This window comes from Pseudophryne corroboree, chromosome 6 (assembly GCF_028390025.1).
Source record: "Pseudophryne corroboree isolate aPseCor3 chromosome 6, aPseCor3.hap2, whole genome shotgun sequence".
Taxonomy (NCBI): domain Eukaryota; kingdom Metazoa; phylum Chordata; class Amphibia; order Anura; family Myobatrachidae; genus Pseudophryne; species Pseudophryne corroboree.
The window spans coordinates 807,272,235-807,295,865 of NC_086449.1; the positions used below are offsets into that span (position 1 = coordinate 807,272,235).

Sequence of the window (23,631 nt, forward strand, 5' to 3'; positions counted from 1 at the left end):
GTCTTCTGGTAGGGTCATCTGCCCCCTGTGCTGGTGCTTCCGGAGCTTCCTGAGAGGCAGGTAGAGAATGCTGCCCGGCGGCTCTGATAACTGTCAAAATGCTGATTGGTGGATGGCTGGAGATATCCACCAATCAGAGTGCAGACAGCCATTCACTGTATGGAAGCATGTGGAGAGACCACAGGAGGGGTAATTTTTTTTATTTTTTAAATAATAATTTATCCGCCTGTGAATGGGTGGATAGGAGCGCCAGTACATTGCTTTGCATAGGACCTACAATGCTGTTAAAACTCATTCCCTGACCTCCTTGAGTTGACTAAGAAAAACCATGGTGTAGCGGTGTAGCGAAGTCTGAAATACAAGAGCAACTGGGGCCTCCTGCAAAGCTGATATATATGAATATATATATATATATATATATATATAGTACTAGGAGAGAAGAACAAGCGCCTTATGGTGCAGTAATTTTGTTAATAGTGTATTGCAAATACAACAATTGAAAAGGTCCGTACCAGATAATAACTTGTGTTAGGGCCTTTCGATACCTTATCCAGTAGGTATTCTCCACCAGATAACACTTATGTTAGGATCTATCGATTCCTTATCCCGTAGGTGCTCACCATCATCTATATATCAGGAAACATAAAGCATCGCCATATAGTGTAGCATCTCAAATATATCGACTGGGATTCCCACCCCTATAAATCACGCGTACCAAATAAATTCTTTAAACAACACGTGTCAGATAAACCTCTATCCGATAGACCCACGCTGGTCCGTATAAAGCAATGGCAGACTACCTCCCAACATGACCCTCTCCATATATATAGAGAGAGAGAGAGAGAGAGCAAGAGAGCTAAGCTACAATGTCTCAGATATAGAAACATAGAAAGATAGAATGTGACGGCAGATAAGAACCACTTGGCCCATCTAGTCTGCCCCTTTTTTTATCCTTTAGGTAATCTCAACCCTTTTTGAACCTTAATTCATATGTCTATCCCAAGCATGTTTAAATTGCTCTACAGTCTTAGCCTCTACCACCTCTGATGGGAGGCTATTCCACTTATCCACTACCCTTTCTGTGAAGTAATTTTTCTTTACATTTACCCTGAAACCCCCCCCCCCCCCCCCCTCCAGTCTCAGTGTATGTCCTCGAGTTCTAATACTTCTCTTCCTTTGAATAATGTTTCCCTCCTGAACTTGGTTAAGACCTTGTTAAGATACTTTGTTAAGATAGGGCAGTTTGCCTACTCATGGCAGTGTGAGGCATTCATTTTGCCATTTGAATGCGTGTACCAGGGACGTGCAGTCAGGGGAGGCCTCCGCTGTCTTCATTAATCATTACAGTAATACAAAGAAGGTACTTATGACACATTCTGTGTCATAAGTATCTTCTTTACATTATTCTAATCATTTTAAGGCCTTAAATGAGTTTGGGAGGCACCGATAGCAAGTGCCTCCCACTGACAACGGTAACAGGGATTGAGCGGGTGGGCGGAGCCAAGCACTGGGCTGTAAATGCACATTGAAAAAAGCTGTCTACTTCTACATGTGCCTCGTTGACAGGGACGGGCTTCCCCTGCCAGCAAGGCACATGTGATTGGACAGCGGATCCAGTGCTGGATCCGCTGTCCAATCACCCATAGGAGGCGGCGGAACAAGGCTCACCTTCCTTCATTCCCCCAACACCTCTCTCCTGCTGGGGCCTGGGTGATATGAGCCTTCCTGGCATGAGCAGAAGCGGATCATCAGCGGCGGCGGTATTTTGCAGCGGCGGCTGGCGCTCTCCTCCTCCTGTCAGGTAACAGCCTTAGCAGCGCCGGCACCTGCTGCACTCTCCCGCCGGCTCAACACACAGGCTGCTGGGGATGTACTGGAGAAGCCAGTGCCTCCCCCAGCCATTGAAGTCACCGCACGTCACTGACAGATAGAGCAGGGTACTAATGGCATAGGGCCTAATTCAGACCTGATTGCTCGCTAGGTTTTTTTTTGCAGCGCTGCGATCAGATAGTCGCCGCCTATACGGGAGTGTATTTTTGCTGTGCAAGTGTGCATTCATATGTGCAGCCGAGCGGTACAAAAATGTTTTGTGCAGTTTCTGAGTTGCCCAGGACTTACTCAGCCACTGCGATCACTTCAGCCTGTCCGGGGCCAAAATTGACGTCAGACACCCGCCCTGCAAACGCCTGGACACGCCTGCGTTTTTCCAACCACTCCCAGAAAACAGTCAGTTGACACCCATAAACGCCCTCTTCCTGTCAATCACCTTGCGATCGGTTGTGCGAATGGATTCTTCATAAAACCAATCGCACAGCAACGATCCACTTTGTACCCGTGCAACGAGCTTGGGCATTGCGGTACGTACGCATGCGCAGTTCTGACCTGATCGCAGCGCAGCGAAAAAACCTAGTGTGCGATCAGGTCTGAATGACCCCCTCAGACCTGATCGTAGCAGCAAATTTGTTAGCAGATGGGCAAAACCATGTGCACTGCAGGGAGGGCAGGTGTAACATGTGCAGAGAGCGTTAGATTTGGGTGGGGTGTGTTCAAACTGAAATCTAAATTGCAGTGTAAAAATAAAGCAGTCAGTATTTACCCTGCACAGAAACAAAATAACCCACCCAAATCTAACTCTCTCTGCACATGTTACATCTGCCCCCGACCCCCCCGCAGTGCACATGGGGGGTCATTCCGAGTTGTTCGCTCGGTATAAATCTTCGCATCGCAGCGATTTTCCGCTTAATGCGCATGCGCAATGTCCGCACTGCGACTGCGCCAAGTAAATTTGCTATGCAGTTAGGAATTTTACTCACGGCTTTTTCATCGTTCTGGCGATCGTAATGTGATTGACAGGAAATGGGTGTTACTGGGCGTAAACAGGCCGTTTTATGGGCGTGTGGGAAAAAACGCTACCGTTTCCGGATAAAACGCAGGAGTGGCCGGAGAAACGGGGGAGTGTCTGGGCGAACGCTGGGTGTGTTTGTGACGTCAAACCAGGAACGACAAGCACTGAAATGATCGCAGATGCCGAGTAAGTCTGGAGCTACTCAGAAACTGCTACGAGGTGTGTAATCGCAATATTGCGAATACATCGTTCGCAATTTTAAGATGCTAAGATTCACTCCCTGTTGGCGGCGGCTTAGCATGAGCAAATCTGCTAAAATCCGCTTGCGAGCGAACAACTCGGAATGACCCCCATGGTTTTGCCCATCTGCTAACAAATTTGTTGCTACGATCAGGTCTGAATTAGGCCCCTAGTCCTGTGTTTTTAGTTCTAGTAAGCAAACCAAAATGTAATCCAAATGTAATTTGCTAAATTATTTCTACATAAATTAACATATATTAAATAAAGCAAGTGACGGGATTAATTTAGAATAAACCCAACTATCTATCTATCTATCTATCTATCTATCTATCTATCTATCTATCTATCTATCTATCTATCTATCTATCTATCTATCTATCTATCTATCTATCTATCTTAGAGATGTGCAGTTCAGTTTTTAAAAAATCCGAACTTATCCAAATTTAGGGGCTTCAAGTCTAAAGTGGGGTACACACATAGCGATGCGTGCTTAAATTCTAAGCAATCTAACTAGATTGCTTAGAAATGAAGCATACATCTCTCCGTGTGTTAGCCCCATAGCGAAAGCGATGCGCGGCCCCGTGCGTCGCTATCACTGACTCTAGATTGGCGGGTAGCCCCTCAGAGCACATGTTGTCTCGGATAATTTGATAAATACGCCCCTTAATGGGAAAAAGCTGTTTCCCCGCTTTCTGCAATATTTTCCTATTGTCACTGGTGTATGAGTGTACAGCTAGACCGAGCTCAGAAAGTGGGGAGAAGAGCATACAGGAGAGATACTAGAATTATTTCTTTATGTACTCTGTGTGTTTATGTCCATTTATGTATAAGTATCACTTGTGATTCAACCTGACTGTTATTATTACAGTAGAAACTATTTTGCGCTGTCTGATGCAGACTTATTGCTGAACTTTTTCTATTGTTTTTATTCTCTAAAAACTTGTGTTTGCCCCTGTGCAGATTTTCTTCCAAAAGGCAGAGTCACTTTGGACCTGATTCTGCGCTGTGCGCAATTGCGAATGGGTTTCACAATTTTTAGAAAACTGCATCAGTCGTATCCTGCATACGCAACCTAGAGCAATTACGAGCGATTCTGGATGGGCGTTACTGGGTGGCAATGGAAGTAGCATCCTGTGATCGTGTTTTGGGCCTGTAGACAGAATTGCGGCCTATGGGGGTCATTCTGACCCGATCGCACGCTGCAGTTTATTGCAGTGGGGCAATCGGGTCAGAACTGCGCAAACGCCAGCGCCACAGTGCGCCGGCGCTTGCCAGACGGCCAAAGGCCATCGGGCCGCTATGATCGCCTCTGCCTGATAGACAGGCAGAAGCGGTTGCTTTGGGCGGAACGGCATTGTTTGGCCACCGTTTTGTGGGAGCGGTTTGGCCGGACCGAACCGGGGGTGGGCCGCAGCGGCTGCGTGACGTCACACGCAGCCGCTGCGGGCCGGGGAGCGATGAGTAGCTCCCGGCCAACACGCTAAAGCTGCGCTGGTCGGGAGCTACTCTTGAAGTGCAAAGCCATCGCCGCTGTGCGGTGCCTTTGCACTTCTGCGGGGGGGGGGGGGGGGGGCGGCACTGACATGCGGGGCGGACTAGCCCTATGTCGGGCGTCCCCCCGCATGTCAGTGTGAATGAGCGTAGCTGTGCTAAATTTAGCAAAGCTATGATCATCTCGGAATGACCCCCTATGTACATAGCTATCCAACCGATTTCAGCTGGATCTCCTGCACTGAGGATATGGCTGGAGATGATATCGCAAGCGGCAGACATTCGATGGTGCAGTCAATGAGATGCCTTGGCATAAGGATTTGTAACCGCATTATGGATCAGGCTCTTTATCTCCTAGTTCTACGTAGAGATGAGCGGGTTCGGTTCCTCGGAAACCGAACCCCCCCGAACTTCACCCATTTTACACGGGTCCGAGGCATACTTGGATTCTCCCATATGGCTCGGTTAACCCGAGCGCGCCCGAACGTTATCATCCCGCTGTCGGATTCTCGCGAGATTCGGATTCTATATAAGGAGCCGCGCGTCGCCGCCATTTTTCACTCGTGCATTGGAAATGATAGTGAGCGGACGTGGATGGCGTACTCTCACTTTGTTTCAGGGGGCTGCATATCTTTATTCTGGGGACCAGCAGTATTATAGGAGGAGTACAGTGCAGAGTTTTGCTGACCAGTGACCACCAGTATTATTATACGTTCTCTGCCTGAAAAACGCTCCATATCTGTGCTCAGTGTGCTGCATATTCCTGTGCTCACACTGCTTTATTGTGGGGACTGGGGACCAGCAGTATTATATAGGAGGAGTACAGTGCAGAGTTTTGCTGACCAGTGACCACCAGTATACGTTGTCTGCCTGAAAAACGCTCCATATCTGTGCTCAGTGTGCTGCATATATCTGTGCTCACACTGCTTTATTGTGGGTACTGGGGACCACCAGTATATTATATAGGAGGAGTACAGTGCAGAGTTTTGCTGACCAGTGACCACCAGTATTATACGTTGTCTGCCTGAAAAACGCTCCATATCTGTGCTGCATTGTAGTATATAGTAGGAGTACAGTGCATAATTTTGCTTTCATTTTTCTTTGCATCATGTGCTGTTTGGGGACTATTTTTTTAAGTGCCATCCTGTCTGACACTGCAGTGCCACTCCTAGATGGGCCAGGTGTTTGTGTCGGCCACTTGTGTCGCTTAGCTTAGCCATCCAGCGACCTTGGTGCACCTCTTTTTTTCTTTGCATCATGTGCTGTTTGGGGACTATTTTTTTTAAGTGCCATCCTGTCTGACACTGCAGTGCCACTCCTAGATGGGCCAGGTGTTTGTGTCGGCCACTTGTGTCGCTTAGCTTAGCCATCCAGCGACCTTGGTGCACCTCTTTTTTTCTTTGCATCATGTGCTGTTTGGGGACTATTTTTTTTAAGTGCCATCCTGTCTGACACTGCAGTGCCACTCCTAGATGGGCCAGGTGTTTGTGTCGGCCACTTGTGTCGCTTAGCTTAGCCATCCAGCGACCTTGGTGCACCTCTTTTTTTCTTTGCATCATGTGCTGTTTGGGGACTATTTTTTTGTAGTGCCATCCTGTCTGACACTGCAGTGCCACTCTTAGATGGGCCAGGTGTTTGTGTCGGCCACTTGTGTCGCTTAGCCATCCAGCGACCTTGGTGCACCTCTTTTTTTCTTTGCATCATGTGCTGTTTGGGGACTATTTTTTTGAAGTGCCATCCTGTCTGACACTGCAGTGCTACTCCTAGATGGGCCACGTGTTTGTGTCGGCCACTTGGGTCGCTTAGCTTAGTCATCCAGCGACCTCGGTGCAAATTTTAGGACTAAAAATAATATTGTGAGGTGTGAGGTGTTCAGAATAGACTGGAAATGAGTGGAAATTATGGTTATTGAGGTTAATAATACTATGGGGTCAAAATGACCCCCAAATTCTATGATTTAAGCTGTTTTTGAGCGTTTTTTTGTAAAAAAAAACACCCGAATCCAAAACACACCCGAATCCGACAAAAAATTTTCAGGGAGGTTTTGCCAAAACGCGTCCGAATCCAAAACACGGCCGCGGAACCGAATCCAAAACCAAAACACAAAACCCGAAAAATGTCCGGTGCACATCACTAGTTCTACGACGATCAGGGACCCATGTGGGGAATACGCCTCTCAAACGGAAAAACCTTTCTTTACCACAATGGTAGGGGTAACCTTTGGCCTCCGTCAAGACTAGGCTCACTGTGCAAAGTGTAATAGTCACCCTATGGCCAAACCAGGTGTTTTAAAGGCCATTGTTACAACTAAGCAATAAATAAATAATAATAAGAAATATATCAGGATATTGTTCAGGCTTTATTCAGCTTCCTGTCACCTTTGATGTATAACTAAATTTGTCAACAATGGTAAGACCTGACAGCCTTGGCTGCTGACTTGCTACATTACTGTGTTTCTACATCCAGATTGTCTGCAGAACGCTGCACCTGCTCCGGCTGCTATATAGGAGTGTCCAACCGCGGCCACATCTGCAGGATAAGCACAAAAGCCGGCTATTGTGGAGTGCCACCATATTTATCCATTACCTGTGTGACACCTGGCAGCATCTCTCACAATGCCGGCTACACCTGAGTGACAACGTACGCACCCATTGTATCAGGCGGCTGGCTGCATTAATAGGTGCGGAAAGCGAGGCCTTCCCTGGGCAAAAACACAGCTGCCGCCGTTAAAGGGCCTGATTCAAAGTTGTCGATGTTGTACACAGTGGAACTTTTTTTTTTTTTGCAACTGCGCATGGGTCTGATTCGCACTGGGCATGTCCCGCGACGGTCTTGCGGCGGCGGTCGCAGTGAGGATTTATCCGCACGGTGGTTGACAGTAAGGGAGAGTTTGTGGGAGGTAACGGGGGAGTGGTGGCTCAAATGCAGGCGCGTTGCGATTGTTTCTGTAGCGAGTCACAGCACGGAACTGCAATCCCACAGTGGCCATGCTGTGACGTCGTACGGTGGTGCAGAAGGTTGATGTGCGTCTGATGGTTGCATCCTTGTACACAGGCAGCGGTTCATGGACCCTTCCAGTTGGCGTCTCAACAAAATCCTGGCGGCTGCGACATTTGTATATTTTCGCACATCCGCTGTGCACAAATTCGCAGCTGCGACGGCATTTGTGTCCATCTCTAAACCAGGCCCAAAGTGTCATTTAATAGGAGGAGTGCACTGTCTGCAGCACAGGTTTTCACCATTTCTTTGATGACAACAGGCCATGTTTTCTGGATGTTGGAAATACTGTAATGCTGGCAATCAGCTGACTGTACTGTGTTCCGTGTCTATACAGAATCACATTAATGTCACACACGTCCTTATGTAGGAGAATGCGGGGCTCCGCTTGTGGTCGCGCTGTACAACCTGCTGGGATGAAAGCTATGAAAGTCGATACGTTGCCAATCAATGGCGGTGTTCTGCTACCAGCCCTGAGTGAGAGCGGCGACCCTTTGTTCATGTATAGATCACGCTGAGCTGCCAGGAACACTTTAGGTTTCATTTACTTAATGACGCGTGAATTCATTGAACTTCGAAAGCCTCTGCGCCATATTCTGCTTGCAACATTAATCCTCGCTGGCGTGTTCTGCAGATCATGGGATCTAACGTAAGGACCCTGCAGAAGATCTATCTGCAGGCGGCAGGGCCGGACGCATCCACTCAGTCTCAGAGAAGGGTTTGCTATACAGCCCCTTTAGGATCATATTAGGGTGCCCCCCCATGCCTGGCCAGGAGGGGCTGGCACGGCGCTGTGCACACCGGGGGTTATTCCGAGTTGTTCGCTCGTTATTTTTTTTCGCTACGGTGCGCAATGTATGCAGCGCGCCTGCGCCAAGTAAATTAGCACAAAAGTTTGGTATTTTACTCACAGCGTAACAAAGTTTTTTCATCGTTCTGCTGATCGTAGTGTTATTGACAGGAAGTGGGTGTTTCTGGGCGGAAACTGTCCGTTTTCTGGGAGTGTGCGGAAAAACGCAGGCGTTTCAGGGAAAAACGCGGGAGTGGCTGGAGAAACGGGGGAGTGTCTGGGCGAATGCTGGGTGTGTTGTGACGTCAAACCAGGAACGAAAAGGACTGAGCTGGTCGCAATGGCAGTGTAAGTCTGGAGCTACTCAGAAACTGCGGGGTAATCGTTACGAGAAAATTAGCGAATCTTTCGTTCACAATTCTGCTATGCTAAGATACACTCCCAGAGGGCGGCGGCTTAGCGTGTGCAATGCTGCTAAAAGCAGCTAGCGAGTGAACAACTCGGAATCACCCCCACCGTACACACTGCTACAGCGTCGTAACTGGGTGCCGCGGCATCCCTATGCCGGCCATGCCCTCTGATTCATTACCTCTGGATGCTCCAGGGAGCTGTAAGGACTGCGGGTTACACATCTGACTAGTCCTAAGGACGCCCCGGGTGGCACGGCAGCAGAGATTCTGTCTGCAGGGTGCCGTTCCAATCACCCCACTAGTCAGATGCAGGGACCATGGGGCAGTGACGGTGCCACCCACTGAGCCCGCTGTTATATCATTACAGTAATAGTACTCCCAGAAAAGGAGTAACACCTTCACTCTGCCAACCCCCTATTCCTGTGCGCAATTCTGCTCCTCTGGAAATGCGCCCATCTACTTCCTCATCCGCCGGTAGGCCTATGCAGATATCTCAGTGCATTTGTGCTGCCCGGCTGCTGTCTTGTGCTTCATAAATGACCTCCACATTATCTGCATCTCCCACCATCAGCACAGGGGGATTTGTGTCTCCTTAATGCACTTTATGAAGCTATAATTGCAGCCTTTCAAGTGGGCAAAAAAAAAGGAGAAAAAAAAGAAATAATTATGTATATTTATTTAATGCACGCTTCTAGAAGTAATTACTTGTGTACTTTATTTGTTCATTATAATGCAGAACATTCAGCACCACATGTAAAGGCGGAATATACTTGGTTCAAATATTAATGAGGAAATTTTCCCTTTGCACAGAAAACATTGCAAAGTACAATTCTCATCCGGCGGTCAGGACAGGGGGTCTTCTATGTACTGTCACAGCCCTACGGAGCCTCCGTATCAATGGTTTCCAGCAGTGCGAATGATGTTTCCTGACACCTGTGAACCAAGAAAGTACAGAAACAAATGAGCAAAACAAGTTAACAGCGACTTACAGTACAAGACAATGTAGGACAAGTACAGGGTATATACACATTGCTGCATCAGGGGATGTGACACTGCGATAAGCATCAGGGTGGTAGAGACCAAGGGTTAGGTGCCGTCGTAGGGAGTAGATGATAGTCTAAGTAAGAAAAGGATAAGCACATGAGGGAAGAGGGCCCTGCTCGTGAGAGCTTACATTCTAAAGGGGAGGGGCACACAGACAAGGATGATACAGATGGGGTAGACCGTGAGGGTGGAACACAGGGTTAAGATGAAGGTTGTCTGGTTTTGGTGAAGAAGTGGGCCTTGAGAGATCGTTTGATGTTCTCTAGAGAGGTGGAGAGTCTGAGGGGGAGAGGTAGAGAATTCCAGAGAAAAGGAGCAGCACGTGAGAAATCTTGGAGGTGGGATAGAGGTAAGAGGGCTCTGACGTAAGCTTACATTCTAGAGCAGAAACATTCAAGATGTGGTATTCCAGCTGCTGTGGCATTACACATCCCAGCATGCCTATTTTAGGGGATGCAGTCAATTTGCCAGCCGTCGGTATCCCGGCGGTCAGGATACCGACACTGGAATCCCGGCAGCTGACAATGCCGCCAGCTGGAATCCCGGCAGAACAGGGCTATTCCCACTCGTGGGCGTCCACAACACCCATAGAGTGGGAATAGAACCTATATGGGGAGCGCAGCAAGCCACCGAGCCCGCAGCATGGCAAGCCCCACTGCCGACATTCTGGTGGGGCGGGATGCCGCTGTCGGGACATGGACAGCCGGCATCCCGCCTGATGATAAATCATACTGAATCCCTATTTTAGTATGTCCTAATAGCACAACTATGGCAGTGAATGCTGGGATGTGGCCGGTGGGCCGCATGCTGAATACCCCTGATCGGGTCTACTACGGTATGCCGGCGCTCGGGATCCCGGTGCCCAGCATACTGGCTCTGGGATCCCGACTGCCGGTATACCGACAGCGGGGCGAGCGCAAAAGAGCCCCTTGCGGGCTCGCAATGCTGCGGACACGGTTGCGCGATACGCGTACCACGCTATTTATTCTCTTTCCAGGGGTGTCGTGGACACCCCAAGAGGGAAAATAGTTGTCGGTATGCCGGCTGTCGGGATTCCGGCGCCGGTATGCAGTTCGCCGGGATCCCGACAGCCGGGATATCAAGTGCCACACTCCTGATCTATAGGATCATGGAACTCCTCTGTGACTTCTTATACTCCTATAGCTTACTATTCATTATTCTCATTACATACACACCTAATTTCTTCAAAGGTGAAAATGAGTTGATTAAAACGTATCATTAGATATTGCAAGAGAACGACAGACTCTGCCTCGGTTCTTTCACAAAGTGACTTACGCCATTAAGGCCAAAAGTCCAACTGTTCACATCTCATGTTGAAAATCTTTTGTGACCGACATGAACAAGAAATATTGTTTTACGGGTATGAAAAAGTTTTCAAACTTTACGTGTTCAATTCATTGTTTTCCAATTCAACTATCTGATGTGCCCGATTCCAGCTGGGCAGAGGTTTGCTGGGCGGAACATTTTACCCCTTTTCGCCCCCTTAGGAGTTGAAAAATCCCTGCTTAGTGTGTGGCTGCAAATAACTGTCACAGTTTCCAGACCACCCAGCAGGTCACGTGTTCTAGGTCACCCAACAGGTGAACAGGGAGAGTTCACCAACTGTCACATTTTCAAAGAGCTCAATGATGATGCATTGTAATTGGTTGGTGTACATTTTGCCACATAACTCCGAATAGAAGCAACCAATTACAACGCCAATATAATTATGCAAATATCTGGATGAAGACCTTTAATTTGATATATGATGTGCCCTGCTCAGACAATGGCATCATAGAAATATGTCACTCATAAAAGTTGTCCTTCTGCTATTAAAACCAGTGCAAACCTAGCACACCGTATACTGTGCATATACTGTGTACTGTACTGACAGCAAGAACCATTCATTAGGAGGAGGGGGGGGGGGGGCACAGTTCTCAGAGAGAAAGTCTCCGGTGTACTGTTTAATTCCTCTGCATGTCCACCATCCCTGTCACTTGCTTTTAGCTTCCTACTTTGCGTCCCGTTCCTTTCCAGCTGAGAACCCGTCGGTACCTGGCTGTTCAGCCTTCATTCCTAACTGTCAGCCCAGAGCTAATGCTCCAGGACCTATGGGCAGTCCTGATGTGCTTGATTAACCTTCTCTTTCTGACAGGTTCCCTTATAAACCTATAACTCCCCCCAGGACATCCGAAGACCCGACCAACCTCCTGTCACCTCTACGCAGCACAATGCCAGCTCAAAATGAGCTAAGGCTGCTGCCATTATGTAAGGACTGAAATGTTTTCCGCTTACAACAGGAACCGGGCCGGAACACGGACAATTTATTATATTGATATAAACAGGTTTTTAGACACAAAAACTAGAACCACATTCTACAGTAGTGCAAATTAGAACAAAGATTCAGGTTGCCAACTGTGGTGCATTAGTATGCATCATCCTTAACAATAAAAAAAAAAAAAAAATCACATAAAGAAGCATAACAAAAAAAATCACATAAAGAATCATAACAAAAAAAATCACATAAAGAAGCATAGCAACAAAAAAAATCACATAAAGAAGCATAACAAAAAAAATCACCTAAAGAAGCATAGCAAAAAAACAAAACAAAAATCACATAAAGAAGCATAACAAAGAAAAATCACATAAAGAAGCATAACAAAAAAAATCACATAAAGAAGCATAGCAAAAAAAAAAAAAAAAATCACTTAAAGAAGCATAAAAACAAAAAACCCCAAAAAATTTTTTGCAGCCAGGTGTAATGTGCCAGAGACTGTGATTGGTTCATTTGTAGCTTAAGAGACCTGATTATGATTCACATGCGGTGTCAGCGACGCAGAACAGATTCGGAAGCACGGAATGACACGCCATCGTAACTTGCGGCTGTGTCCACTTCGTGTGACTAGGCCCCAAGGCGAGTCATTCCCTGCTTGATAAATAAGTAATTTAGTCATTAAAAATAAATAAATTGTTTTGAAAAAGTAAAAGTTAGGACAGATAATTACATAAAAAAATAAATGACACATATACGGTATGAGATATTGGCTTTAAAAAAATAAAAATTGCAAAATGTTTTTCATGCCAACTTATACAAGTCCTTCAGTGCTTGCAGTAACTAGGGTATGCAGCAATGGTCATCCCAATGGGCAGTAATGCAAAAAAGAAATTGTTAAGAAAGGGAAAGTGCTTTTGCTGTGACCTCCCATTTTTCGGGTGGTATTCATGTGACCGGCGGTCTGCTGACCGACAGTCACATGACCTCCTCCACCATCCCGCCGGTTCAGTATCCCGATGGTCGGCATGCCGACCAACAGGGACTATTTCCACTCGTGGGTGTCCACGACACCCATAGAGTGGGAATACAACCCGTGGCGACCGCAGGTCGCCACTGAGCCCGCAGCGTGGCGAGCGCAGCGAGCCCGCAAGGGGCTTGCTGCACTCGCCCCTCCCCGCCGGGATCCCGGCGTCGGTATGCTGCCGGGATCCCGGCGTTGGTAAGCTGACCGGCGGTAAGGAGACCGCCGGTCAGCCATACTACACCTCATTTTTCAATGCCAGGTATCCAGGTCCTTCCTGTAATGAGGCATCCATGTGTCAGTCAGCTCTCTCCTGGGGTAATGAGGGCACAGATAAGCCTCTCACCTCAGCTCCTGGCTCTTAATTGTCTCTCCACGCCACCCTCAGTGTTCCGGTTACCAGGCGCACTCTGCAGTAACTGATTGCAGGAAGAAGCACAATGTGATATGATATGATGATTGTGCCTGGGGTGCAGCATGGCAAAAGCAAACTCTGCCCTTCCAAGTAGCACCTAGTACCGGCTACACCTTTGAATATCAGGCTGTCATAACTGGAGAATAGGATTTATTTCTGTCAGTGAAGGTTTAGTAGTGTTGAGCCTGAAATCCAACGCTAAGAACTGCTGCAAGGCAGGGTGGACTTAGCTGGGAGGTCACTACGGTTGACACAGCGGTGACATACAGAATCTGAATCCAGAAGAATAGCAAGGGGTCAGAAGTCCAGAGTTGATATTACAGGCCAAAGGTTGGGGTGTCAGATGAAGATGTAGGGCAAGCAAAAACTGGTGTATGGGCAATAGGAGAGAAAAATAAGGACAGACGTTGTATATTCGTTAGTAGACTGTTCTCTGTATTGTATATGACATTAGAATGCTTTCTTTATATTAGTCAGTAGAATGCTCTTTGTATTGTATATCAGTCTCTGTAGAGTGTTCTCCATCAATGTTCACTGTATTGTATATCAGTCTATAGAATGCTTTCTGTATTCTATATCAGTCAGTATAATGCTCTCTGTATTGTATATCAGTCTGTAGAGGGCTCTCTGTTCTGTATACCAGTCATTAGAATGTTCTTTGTAGTGTATATCAGTTTCTATAGAGTGTTCTTCATCAATGTTCACTGTATTGTATATCAGTCTGTAAAATGCTTTCTGTATTCTATATCAGTCAGTATAATGCTCTCTGTATTGTATATCAGTCTGTAGAGGGCTCTCTGTGCTGTATAGCAGTCAGTAGAATGTTCTTTGTATTGTATATCAGTCTCTGTAGAGTGTTCTTCATCAATGTTCACTGTATTGTATATCAGTCTGTAGAATGCTTTCTGTATTCTATATCAGTCAGTATAATGCTCTCTGTATTGTATATCAGTCTGTAGAGGGCTCTCTGTGCTGTATAGCAGTCAGTATAATGTTCTTTGTATTGTATATCAGTCTCTGTAGAGTGTTCTTCATCAATGTTCACTGTATTGTATATCAGTCTGTAAAATGCTTTCTGTAGTCTATATCAGTCAGTATAATGCTCTCTGTATTGAATATCAGTCTGTAGAGGGCTCTCTGTTCTGTATAGCAGTCAGTAGAATGTTCTTTGTATTGTACTGTATATCAGTCTGTAGAATGCTTTCTGTATTCTTTATCAGTCAGTAGAATGTTCTTTGTATTGTACTGTATATCAGTTTGTAGAATGCTTTCTGTATCCTATATCAGTCAGCAGAATGCTCTTTGTATTGTATATCAGTCTGTAGAGGGCTCTCTGTTCTGTATAGCAGTCAGTAGAATGTTCTCTGTACTGTTTATCAGTCTGTAGAATGCTCACTGTAAATGTTCTCTGTATGGTATATCTGTCTGTACAATGCATTCTGTATTGTATAGAAGTCAGAATGTTCTATGTACTGTATAGAAGTCAGTGGAATGTTCTCTGTGTCCTATGTATTTGTAGCAACAGCCAACGCAGGGTAGTACAGAGGGCATGACGTAAATAGTGGCAAGGGTGGCACTAAACATAGTATGAAGCAGGCTGGAGACAGACTAGCCTTGCTATGTCTTAAGGTGGGTACACACTGGCCGATATATTGGCCAATCTCTTCTCGGGCGGTGGGCACACTGCACACTGCCCGATCCATCCATAGATATATCTGCTGATCAATTGATCTGCAGATATATCTATCAGTGTGTACCCACCTTTAGTCATGCCCCCTCCAGGTGCCTTGCAGGTACTTACTGAAACGTATAATTCCTGGTGACCAGAGAATGGCAAACTTTGTTCCACTGCACAAATAGGCCTTAAAGAGGAAGACTGTGGCCCTCATTCCGAGTTGTTCACTCGTTAGCTGCTTTTAGCAGCATTGCACACGCTAAGCCGCCGCCCTCTGGGATTGTATCTTAGCTTTGCATCTTGCGAACGAAAGATTAGCAGAATTGCGAATAGAAATTTCTTAGCAGTTTCTGAGTAGCTCGAGACTTACTCCTACACTGCGATCAGTTCAGGCAGTTTCGTTCCTGGTTTGACGTCACAAACACACCCAGCGTTCGCCCAGCCACTCCCCCGTTTCTCCAGACACTCCCGCGTTTTTCCCTGACACGCCTGCGTTTTTCCCCACACTCCCATAAAGCGGTCAGTTTCCGCCCAGAAACACCCACTTCCTGTCAATCACATTACGATCAGCAGAACGATAAAAAAACCTTGTTAGGCCGTGAGTAAAATACCAAACTTTTGTGCAAATTTACTTGGCGCAGGCGCACTGCGAACATTGCGCATGCGCAGTTTGTGACTAATCGCTCCGTAGCGGAAAAAAATAACGAGCGAACAACTCGGAATGACCCCCTGTGTGCGTCCCACATCAATAACAGGAAAAGTTATGCAATCAATGGTAAAAAGTGAAACAAATTACAAGATCCAAGGCGGCATTAATGATTTGCTGGGAGGTCATGTCAAACAAATGTAAAAGATTAGTTTGAGTCAGTTACTAAAGCGTTAGATCCAGGTGGATCAGTGGATATGGTTGTATTTGCTTTCTAGTGAGGCCTTTGATGCAGTATCCCAATAAATTAATTCAGAAACTGAAAATCCCTGGATTTGACGTAAATGTAGTGGAATGGAAAATCATTTGGTCAAAGGACAATAGTAACGTTACTTGCGGTCTGCAGGAGAAGCCTTGTTTTTATCCGATGGTATAAAGATATGTAACAGGGTAGAAAACATTGCGGAACGGTAGCTATTAATCATATGAAGGGCAATGAGCGCTGTAGTTAAGCTGCGAGAAAAGGTTAGAGGAACAGTCGGGGCCTGATTCACCGGGTTTTTTTCTACTGCACATGCGTCTAGGTTGCACCGCGCATGCGTTCAGAGCCCGTAAACACAAAATTAGAGATGAGCGGGTTCGGTTTCTCTGAATCCGAACCCGCACGAACTTCATGTTTTTTTTCACGGGTCCGAGCGACTCGGATCTTCCCGCCTTGCTCGGTTAACCCGAGCGCGCCCGAACGTCATCATGACGCTGTCGGATTCTCGCGAGACTCGGATTCTATATAAGGAGCCGCGCGTCGCCGCCATTTTCACACGTGCATTGAGATTGATAGGGAGAGGACGTGGCTGGCGTCCTCTCCATTTAGATTAGGAGAGAGAGAGAGAGATTGACCTGAGGCTGATACTGTAGAAGAGAGTGCAGAGTTTAGTGACTGACCACAGTGACCACCAGCAGTGCAGTTGTTTTATTTAATATATCCGTTCTCTGCCTGAAAAAAACGGTACACACAGTGACTCAGTCACATACCATATCTGTGTGCACTGCTCAGCCCAGTGTGCTGCATTCCTGCATCATCTATGTATATATTATATATCTGACTGTGCTCAGCTCACACAGCTTATAATTGTGGGGGAGACTGGGGAGCACTGCAGTGCCAGTTATAGGTTATAGCAGGAGCCAGGAGTACAAGACAGTCACATACCATATCTGTGTGCACTGCTCAGCCCAGTGTGCTGCATCATCTATGTATATATTATATATCTGACTGTGCTCAGCTCACACAGCTTATAATTGTGGGGGAGACTGGGGAGCACTGCAGTGCCAGTTATAGGTTATAGCAGGAGCCAGGAGTACATATTATATTAAAATTAAACAGTGCACACTTTTGCTGCAGGAGTGCCACTGCCAGTGTGACTGACCAGTGACCTGACCACACTGACCACCAGTATAGTTAGTAGTATACTATATTGTGATTGCCTGAAAAAGTTAAACACTCGTCGTGTGACTTCACTTGTGTGGTGTTTTTTTTTTTATTCTATAAAAAACTCATTCTGCTGACAGACAGTGTCCAGCAGGTCCGTCATTATATAATATATATACCTGTCCGGCTGCAGTAGTGATATATATATATTTTTTATATCATTATTTATCATCCAGTTGCAGCAGACACAGTACGGTAGTTCACGGCTGTAGCTACCTCTGTGTCGGCACTCGGCAGTCCATCCATAATTGTATACCACCTACCCGTGGTTTTTTTTTCTTTCTTCTTTATACATACATACTACTACATCTCTTTATCAACCAGTCTATATTAGCAGCAGACACAGTACAGTACGGTAGTTCACGGCTGTGGCTACCTCTGTGTCGGCACTCGGCAGTCCGTCCATAATTGTATACCACCTAACCGTGGTTTTTTTTTCTTTCTTCTTTATACATACATACTACGACTTCTCTTTATCAACCAGTCTATATTAGCAGCAGACACAGTACAGTACGGTAGTTCACGGCTGTGGCTACCTCTGTGTCGGCACTCGGCAGTCCGTCCATAATTGTATACCACCTAACCGTGGTTTTTTTTTCTTTCTTCTTCATACATACATACTACGACATCTCTTTATCAACCAGTCTATATTAGCAGCAGACACAGTACAGTACGGTAGTTCACGGCTGTGGCTACCTCTGTGTCGGCACTCGGCAGTCCGTCCATAATTGTATACCACCTAACCGTGGTTTTTTTTTCTTCTTCTTTATACATACATACTACGACATCTCTTTATCAACCAGTCTATATTAGCAGCAGACACAGTACAGTACGGTAGTTCACGGCTGTGGCTACCTCTGTGTCGGCACTCGGCAGTCCGTCCATAATTGTATACCACCTAACCGTGGTTTTTTTTCTTTCTTCTTCATACATACATACTACGACATCTCTTTATCAACCAGTCTATATTAGCAGCAGACACAGTACAGTACGGTAGTTCACGGCTGTGGCTACCTCTGTGTCGGCACTCGGCAGTCCGTCCATAATTGTATACCACCTACCCGTGTTTTTTTTTTCTTTCTTCTTTATACATACATACTACTACATCTCTTTATCAACCAGTCTATATTAGCAGCAGACACAGTACAGTACGGTAGTTCACGGCTGTGGCTACCTCTGTGTCGGCACTCAGCAGTTCGTCCATAATTGTATACCACCTACCCGTGGTTTTTTTTTTCTTTCTTCTTCATACATACATACTACGACATCTCTTTATCAACCAGTCTATATTAGCAGCAGACACAGTACAGTACGGTAGTTCACGGCTGTGGCTACCTCTGTGTCGGCACTCGGCAGTCCGTCCATAATTGTATACCACCTAACCGTGGTTTTTTTTTCTTTCTTCTTCATACATACATACTACGACATCTCTTTATCAACCAGTCTATATTAGCAGCAGACACAGTACGGTAGTTCACGGCTGTAGCTACCTCTGTGTCGGCACTCGGCAGTCCGTCCATAATTGTATACTAGTATCCATCCATCTCCATTGTTTACCTGAGGTGCCTTTTAGTTGTGCCTATTAAAATATGGAGAACAAAAATGTTGAGGTTCCAAAATTAGGGAAAGATCAAGATCCACTTCCACCTCGTGCTGAAGCTGCTGCCACTAGTCATGGCCGAGACGATGAAATGCCAGCAACGTCGTCTGCCAAGGCCGATGCCCAATGTCATAGTACAGAGCATGTCAAATCCAAAACACCAAATATCAGTAAAAAAAGGACTCCAAAACCTAAAATAAAATTGTCGGAGGAGAAGCGTAAACTTGCCAATATGCCATTTACCACACGGAGTGGCAAGGAACGGCTGAGGCCCTGGCCTATGTTCATGGCTAGTGGTTCAGCTTCACATGAGGATGGAGGCACTCAGCCTCTCGCTAGAAAAATGAAAAGACTCAAGCTGGCAAAAGCAGTAGCACCGCAAAGAACTGTGCGTTCTTCGAAATCCCAAATCCACAAGGAGAGTCCAATTGTGTCGGTTGCGATGCCTGACCTTCCCAACACTGGACGTGAAGAGCATGCGCCTTCCACCATTTGCACGCCCCCTGCAAGTGCTGGAAGGAGCACCCGCAGTCCAGTTCCTGATAGTCAGATTGAAGATGTCAGTGTTGAAGTACACCAGGATGAGGAGGATATGGGTGTTGCTGGCGCTGGGGAGGAAATTGACTAGGAGGATTCTGATGGTGAGGTGGTTTGTTTAAGTCAGGCACCCGGGGAGACACCTGTTGTCCGTGGGAGGAATATGGCCGTTGACATGCCTGGTGAAAATACCCAAAAAATCAGCTCTTCGGTGTGGAACTATTTCAACAGAAATGCGGACAACAGGTGTCAAGCCGTGTGTTCCCTTTGTCAAGCTGTAATAAGTAGGGGTAAGGACGTTAACCACCTCGGAACATCCTCCCTTATACGTCACCTGCAGCGCATTCATAATAAGTCAGTGACAAGTTCAAAAACTTTGGGTGACAGCGGAAGCAGTCCACTGACCAGTAAATCCCTTCCTCTTGTAACCAAGCTCACGCAAACCACCCCACCAACTCCCTCAGTGTCAATTTCCTCCTTCCCCAGGAATGCCAATAGTCCTGCAGGCAATGTCACTGGCAATTCTGACGAGTCCTCTCCTGCCTGGGATTCCTCCAATGCATCCTTGCGTGTAACGCCTACTGCTGCTGGCGCTGCTGTTGTTGCTGCTGGGAGTCGATGGTCATCCCAGAGGGGAAGTCGTAAGCCCACTTGTACTACTTCCAGTAAGCAATTGACTGTTCAACAGTCCTTTGCGAGGAAGATGAAATATCACAGCAGTCATCCTGCTGCAAAGCGGATAACTGAGGCCTTGACAACTATGTTGGTGTTAGACGTGCGTCCGGTATCCGCCGTTAGTTCACAGGGAACTAGACAATTTATTGAGGCAGTGTGCCCCCGTTACCAAATACCATCTAGGTTCCACTTCTCTAGGCAGGCGATACCGAGAATGTACACGGACGTCAGAAAAAGACTCACCAGTGTCCTAAAAAATGCAGTTGTACCCAATGTCCACTTAACCACGGACATGTGGACAAGTGGAGCAGGGCAGGGTCAGGACTATATGACTGTGACAGCCCACTGGGTAGATGTATGGACTCCCGCCGCAAGAACAGCAGCGGCGGCACCAGTAGCAGCATCTCGCAAACGCCAACTCTTTCCTAGGCAGGCTACGCTTTGTATCACCGGTTTCCAGAATACGCACACAGCTGAAAACCTCTTACGGCAACTGAGGAAGATCATCGCGGAATGGCTTACCCCAATTGGACTCTCCTGTGGATTTGTGGCATCGGACAACGCCAGCAATATTGTGTGTGCATTAAATATGGGCAAATTCCAGCACGTCCCATGTTTTGCACATACCTTGAATTTGGTGGTGCAGAATTATTTAAAAAACGACAGGGGCGTGCAAGAGATGCTGTCGGTGGCCAGAAAAATTGCGGGACACTTTCGGCGTACAGGCACCACGTACAGAAGACTGGAGCACCACCAAAAACTACTGAACCTGCCCTGCCATCATCTGAAGCAAGAAGTGGTAACGAGGTGGAATTCAACCCTCTATATGCTTCAGAGGTTGGAGGAGCAGCAAAAGGCCATTCAAGCCTATACAATTGAGCACGATATAGGAGGTGGAATGCACCTGTCTCAAGCGCAGTGGAGAATGATTTCAACGTTGTGCAAGGTTCTGATGCCCTTTGAACTTGCCACACGTGAAGTCAGTTCAGACACTGCCAGCCTGAGTCAGGTCATTCCCCTCATCAGGCTTTTGCAGAAGAAGCTGGAGACATTGAAGGAGGAGCTAACACGGAGCGATTCCGCTAGGCATGTGGGACTTGTGGATGGAGCCCTTAATTCGCTTAACAAGGATTCACGGGTGGTCAATCTGTTGAAATCAGAGCACTACATTTTGGCCACCGTGCTCGATCCTAGATTTAAAGCCTACCTTGGATCTCTCTTTCCGGCAGACACAAGTCTGCTGGGGTTGAAAGACCTGCTGGTGAGAAAATTGTCAAGTCAAGCGGAACGCGACCTGTCAACATCTCCTCCTTCACATTCTCCCGCAACTGGGGGTGCGAGGAAAAGGCTCAGAATTCCGAGCCCACCCGCTGGCGGTGATGCAGGGCAGTCTGGAGCGACTGCTGATGCTGACATCTGGTCCGGACTGAAGGACCTGACAACGATTACGGACATGTCGTCTACTGTCACTGCATATGATTCTCTCACCATTGAAAGAATGGTGGAGGATTATATGAGTGACCGCATCCAAGTAGGCACGTCACACAGTCCATACTTATACTGGCAGGAAAAAGAGGCAATTTGGAGGCCATTGCACAAACTGGCTTTATTCTACCTAAGTTGCCCTCCCACAAGTGTGTACTCCGAAAGAGTGTTTAGTGCCGCCGCTCACCTTGTCAGCAATCGGCGTACGAGGTTACATCCAGAAAATGTGGAGAAGATGATGTTCATTAAAATGAATTATAATCAATTCCTCCGCGGAGACATTGACCAGCAGCAATTGCCTCCACAAAGTACACAGGGAGCTGAGATGGTGGATTCCAGTGGGGACGAATTGATAATCTGTGAGGAGGGGGATGTACACGGTGATATATCGGAGGGTGATGATGAGGTGGACATCTTGCCTCTGTAGAGCCAGTTTGTGCAAGGAGAGATTAATTGCTTCTTTTTTGGGGGAGGTCCAAACCAACCCGTCATATCAGTCACAGTCGTGTGGCAGACCCTGTCACTGAAATGATGGGTTGGTTAAAGTGTGCATGTCCTGTTTTGTTTATACAACATAAGGGTGGGTGGGAGGGCCCAAGGACAATTCCATCTTGCACCTCTTTTTTCTTTTCTTTTTCTTTGCGTCATGTGCTGTTTGGGGAGGGTTTTTTGGAAGGGACATCCTGCGTGACACTGCAGTGCCACTCCTAAATGGGCCCGGTGTTTGTGTCGGCCACTAGGGTCGCTAATCTTACTCACACAGTCAGCTACCTCATTGTGCCTCTTTTTTTCTTTGCGTCATGTGCTGATTGGGGAGGGTTTTTTGGAAGGGACATCCTGCGTGACACTGCAGTGCCACTCCTAAATGGGCCCGGTGTTTGTGTCGGCCACTAGGGTCGCTAATCTTACTCACACAGTCAGCTACCTCATTGCGCCTCTTTTTTTCTTTGCGTCATGTGCTGATTGGGGAGGGTTTTTTGGAAGGGACATCCTGCGTGACACTGCAGTGCCACTCCTAAATGGGCCCGGTGTTTGTGTCGGCCACTAGGGTCGCTAATCCTACTCACACAGTCAGCTACCTCATTGCGCCTCTTTTTTTCTTTGCGTCATGTGCTGATTGGGGAGGGTTTTTTGGAAGGGACATCCTGCGTGACACTGCAGTGCCACTCCTAAATGGGCCCGGTGTTTGTGTCGGCCACTAGGGTCGCTTATCTTACTCACACAGTCAGCTACCTCATTGCGCCTCTTTTTTTCTTTGCGTCATGTGCTGATTGGGGAGGGTTTTTTGGAAGGGACATCCTGCGTGACACTGCAGTGCCACTCCTAGATGGGCCAGGTGTTTGTGTCGGCCACTAGTGTCGCTTAGCTTAGTCATCCAGCGACCTTGGTGCAAATTTTAGGACTAAAAATAATATTGTGAGGTGTGAGGTATTCAGAATAGACTGAAAATGAGTGGAAATTATGGTTTTTGAGGTTAATAATAATATGGGATCAAAATGACCCCCAAATTCTATGATTTAAGCTGTTTTTTAGTGTTTTTTTAAAAAAACACCCGAATCCAAAACACACCCGAATCCGACAAAAAAAATTCGGTGAGGTTTTGCCAAAACGCGGTCGAACCCAAAACACGTCCGCGGAACCGAACCCAAAACCAAAACACAAAACCCGAAAAATTTCAGGCGCTCATCTCTACACAAAATCGCAGTTGAGATTGAGACTCGCGGTCTCAGATGTGTCTTGGAAATGGATTGGGTGCTCCCGGGTGGTGACTGGGAGGGGAGAGGGAAAGTGGCCAGGCAGGTCCGCGGAGATGCTCCATCTTATGTTGTTGTGTTGTGGGGAGTGTCATAGACATGTCACAAAAATGGCTGCAAACTCAGATCATACCTACAGTACGTGCGCTGCTTGTCAGTTTGGGGATAGGGCGGGGCTGGGCTGTTAGTCACTAGGCCCTGCACCCCCAAAATGCAGTTATTTGCAGGGAGGGGTCGGGGCTAAT

At 46.9% G+C, this 23,631-nt stretch overlaps 1 long non-coding RNA gene across 1 annotated transcript in view; it reads right to left on the bottom strand.

The window, feature by feature from the left end:
• Positions 1-9,471: 9,471 nt before the first annotated feature.
• The window catches only part of LOC134935762 (uncharacterized), a 214,661-nt gene continuing 200,501 nt past the window's right edge, over positions 9,472-23,631 (bottom strand). Inside the window, exon 2 of the long non-coding RNA XR_010180392.1 lies at positions 9,472-9,706. This is a non-coding gene — a long non-coding RNA (uncharacterized LOC134935762). The remainder of the gene's footprint in view (positions 9,707-23,631) is intronic.